The sequence below is a fragment of the Piliocolobus tephrosceles genome, chromosome 18 (genome assembly GCF_002776525.5).
Source record: "Piliocolobus tephrosceles isolate RC106 chromosome 18, ASM277652v3, whole genome shotgun sequence".
Lineage (NCBI taxonomy): Eukaryota > Metazoa > Chordata > Mammalia > Primates > Cercopithecidae > Piliocolobus > Piliocolobus tephrosceles.
The window spans coordinates 64,458,297-64,462,484 of NC_045451.1; the positions used below are offsets into that span (position 1 = coordinate 64,458,297).

Below are 4,188 nucleotides of genomic sequence, written 5' to 3' on the forward strand. Positions count from 1 at the left end.
TGTTAGCCAGGATGGTCTCGATCTCCTGACCTCGTGATCCGCCCGTCTCGGCCTCCCAAAGTGCTGGGATTACAGGCTTGAGCCACCGCGCCCGGCCAATTTTTTATATTTTTAGTAGAGATGAGGGTTCGTTCTCCATGTTGGTCAGGCTGGTCTTGAACTCCCGACCTCAGCTGATCCGCCTGTCTCAGCCTTCCAAAATGCTGCGACTGCAGGCGCCAGTGATCGCGCCCGGCCACTCCCAGCCAATTTTTATATTTTTAATATAGACGGGGTTTCACCATGTGGGCCAGGCTGATCTTGAACTCCTGACCTTAGATGATCTGTCCACCTCAGCCTCCCAAAGTGCTGGGATTACAGGCTTGAGCCACCAAGCCTGACCTGACATTTTTCTTTTAAATCTTTCATCAACTAGCTTTCATTTCTTGTCGGATGTCACTTTTCAGCAACCTGTTCCTATATTCTCTGTTAGGAGAACTTTTTTTTTTTTTTCTGGCCAGACTGGGAGAAAGGAATTAAAGGATGGAAGAATTACAAGATCAGACACTGTTGTCTGTCTGATCCACGGATGTAACCCGGCGCGGCTCACGCTACTAGTGTGGTAAATGCTTGTTACGTGAAGGCATGAACCGGGATGAGAAGAGACTTCCTGGAGAAAAAAAAAGGAACTAATAATCAGGAAAGGGAGGTGATTGGGGCAGGAGTAAAGTGGACACCTCAGCAAAGCCATTCGCTGTGATCTCTGATGGTGCAGTGTCACGTGTCACCAGAGCCCCCTCACGTTTGATGTTGGCCAATCCCGCCAACATGGATCTAGCAGGCCAAATCCTCATCTAGCATGCTCTGACACCAGCTGGTCCCCTGGGTCGTCCACCTGATGTCCCCCATTCTCCCCACTTGGCCTTCCCTACGGGCCCTCAGAAAAGGCCCGTGGGAGGCGCCTGTGACACTGCCCTTTTCCTGTGCAGCTGTTTTTCTTGTTCGTTCTTTTCACTCCTCGTTATTCTCTTTTTTTTTTCTTGCTCAGCCCACACAGAACTAGGAACCTTGTTATTCTTCCACTTATTTTTCTGTGCTCTGTCTGCTTGCACACACACAGATGGATATCTGAGAGCCAGGGAACTTTCTTTACCTCCTAGTATCATTTCATGAGAATTAGTAGCACCTGTACAATGGAGCCTTGGAGACAGGAATAAAAGGAAAAATCTGGAATGGAATCACATGACGCAACAGGCGATGAAGACTCCCTGCCCCGCTCCTGTATGTCTGGTAAACAGAATAAATAGCACTTGAGCATCCCTGACCCTGAGGCTGTGGAGTAGCTGGTTGTTTCTAGATGGGACCAGGGTGTCACGCACTTACTGCCAATTCATCTTGCTTCAGTAAGTGGAGGGGGGCTGTGCAGAGTGAGTGGCCTGTGTATGAACCAGAGTCCGTCCCATCTAAAGACGGTCCGGTCAGGCTGAGTCCTCACCGAGACTTCAGTGTGGATTAATCAGTAACCTTGGTTCACCGGCAGGCTCGCTGGACTTTGGAGAAAAGGCTGACCCTCCACCAAAGCAGCCCACTGCTGCCGTCGCCCTAGGAACAGAGGGCCTGGAATCAGGGCTTGACCTGGCACAGGAGCTTTTGCACAGGCCGGCTCATACCTCCAAACCTGGGAAAACAGGATGCGTGGGGAAGTGAAGAAGAAAGAAAATGCATCCACCATTCCTTCCTGTTGGTGTCAGCACGATGAGGAATAACTACCTGGATCTGGAGCGCAGGCGTGTGGGAGGCTGCAGGCCCCCCTGGTCTGTGTAGTTAGGCACTTAATTTTTCATCCTCCTCCTTTTCTCTGCCCTCCCAAAACCCCCATTTTCAAAGGAAAAGCAAAAAAACGTATCTGGGTTAACCTGTGTAATACTGTTTACATCAGTCCACTTGGCCCAGAAAGGATACCAGCTCCTTACTGATGCTCAGATAACAGGGTTAGTGCTTAAAGCAATTATGCCTTGGGCTGGGTGCAGTGATCACGCCTATAATCCCAGCACTTTGGGAGACCGAGGTGGGCAGATCCCAAGGTCAAGAGATCAAGACCATCCTGGCCAACCAGCATAGTGAAACCCCGTCTCTACTAAAAATACAAAAATTAGCTGGGCGTGGTGGCACACGCCTGTAGTCCCAGCTGCTCAGGAGGCTGAGGCAGGAGAGTTGGTTGGGCCTGGTAGGCGGAGGTTGCAGTGAGCCAAGATCGCACCACTGCACTCCAGCCTGGTCGGTGGCGCGAGACTCCATCTCAAAAAAGAAAAGAAAAAAATTATGCCTCATTCATTATCCAACTTTGTCACTGATAGAGAAGGACATGGATCCAGAGATGAACTTGTCCAGGCGACCCCAGGGCTCTTTCCCCCTCCATTACTCTTTTTTTTTTTTTTTTTTTTGAGACGGAGTCTGGTTCTGTCACCCAGGCTGGAGTGCAGTGTCACAATCTTGGCTCACTGCAACCTCTGCCTCCCAGGTTCAAGCTATTCTCCTAACTCAGCCTCCCTAGTGGCTGGGGTTACAGGTGCGTGCCACCCCGCCCAGCTAATTTTGTATAGTAGAGATGAGGTTTTACCTTGTTAGCCAGGCTGGTCTCGAACTCCTGACCTCAAGCGATCTGCCTGCCTTGGCCTCCCAAAGTGCTGGGATTACAGGTGTGACCCACCGTACCCGGTCCCGTCCATTACTCCTTAAGTGTCCCTTAAAGACTATTTATTTATTTGAAACAGAGTCTCGCTCTGTTGCCTAGGCTGCTGTGCAGTGGCGTGATCTCGGCTCACTGCAGCCTTCTGCTGCCTCAGCCTCCTTAGTACCTAAGACTAGAGGCGTGTGCCACCACACCTGGCTAATGTTTGTCTTTTTGGTAGAGATGGGGTTTCACCATGTTGGCCAGGCTGGTCTCGAACTCCTGACCTCAAGTGATCTGCCCACTTCAGCCTCCCAAAGTGCTGGGATTACAGGCATGAGCCACTGCGCCCAGCAAGGACTGCATTTAAAATACTATCTTTCTGTTACGTACTCGTCATTTGCCAAAATTAAATAAAACCAATCTACGAACCTAGGAACGTGTGAAGTCCAATACTAAAATCTGTACCAATTTACTCTACCAACCCCCATCCTCCTCCTTGTTCGCTGAGTGTTTAATAAAGCCAGGTGCTTTACCTATAGTCTCATTATATGAAAAACAACCCTGCATAGGAAGTCAGGATCTCAATTTTGCAGATGAAAAGGAGGCTCTTCTGGGCGTGGCCAGCAAGGTCTGGGAAACGCCCCTTAATCGAGAACTTGAATTTGTCTACAGGGAGAGGTGGCATCACCGCACTGTAAATAGGTCAAGTTTGGGCAGTGGCTTTTAGAATTGTGGCAGAAGGATGCCATCCTACTCCCACCTCAGAGGCATCTCAGGTTCTGGAGCTCTGTGCTAACTAAGCCCACGTGTGGAGGGTGGCACTGGAGTGGTGACAGGTGTGCAAGCTTTCACATCTTCAAGGAAAAGACAGCTCCAAGGACAGAGTTGGTTTTTTGTTTTGTTTTGTTTTGAGACGGAGTCTCCCTCTGTCGTCAGGCTAGAGTGCAGTGGCGCGATCTCAGCTCACTGCAACGTCCACCTCCCGGGTTCAAGCAATCCCCCTGCCTCAGCCTCCTGAGTAGCTGGGACTACAGGAGGGCGCCACCACGCCCGGCTAATTTTTGTATTTTTAGCAAAGATGGGGTTTCACCATGTGGGCCAGGATGGTCTCCATCTCTTGACCTTGTGATCCACCCACCTTGGCCTCCCAAAATGTTGGGATTACAGGTGTGAGCCACCACTCCTGGCCAATTTTACTTATTTATTTATTTATTTTTATTTTTATTTCTTTTAAGAGACAATGTCTCGCTCTGTTGCCTGGGCTGGAGTGCAGTGGCGTGATCATGGCTCACTGCATCCTCTAACTCCCAGGCTCAAGCGACCTCCCACCTCAGCGTCCGGAATAGCTGGAACCACAAGCACACACCACCACATCCAGCTAATTTTTTAAAAACTTTTTGTAGGCCGGGCGCGGTGGCTCAAGCCTGTAATCCCAGCACTTTGGGAGGCCGAGACGGGCGGATCACGAGGTCAGGAGATCGAGACCATCCTGGCCAACACGGTGAAACCCCGTCTCTACTAAAAATACAAAAAAC

The 4,188-nt window shown here is 50.2% G+C and overlaps 1 protein-coding gene and 1 long non-coding RNA gene across 2 annotated transcripts in view; one reads left to right on the top strand and one right to left on the bottom strand.

Moving 5' to 3' along the window:
• LOC113225114 overlaps nucleotides 1-1,303 on the top strand; it is a 4,000-nt gene extending 2,697 nt beyond the window's left edge. The window contains exon 2 of the long non-coding RNA XR_003309746.2: nucleotides 1,100-1,303. This is a non-coding gene — a long non-coding RNA (uncharacterized LOC113225114). The remainder of the gene's footprint in view (nucleotides 1-1,099) is intronic.
• The window catches only part of DLGAP1 (DLG associated protein 1), a 976,217-nt gene that overhangs the window by 102,787 nt on the left and 869,242 nt on the right, over nucleotides 1-4,188 (bottom strand). The window lies entirely within an intron of this gene.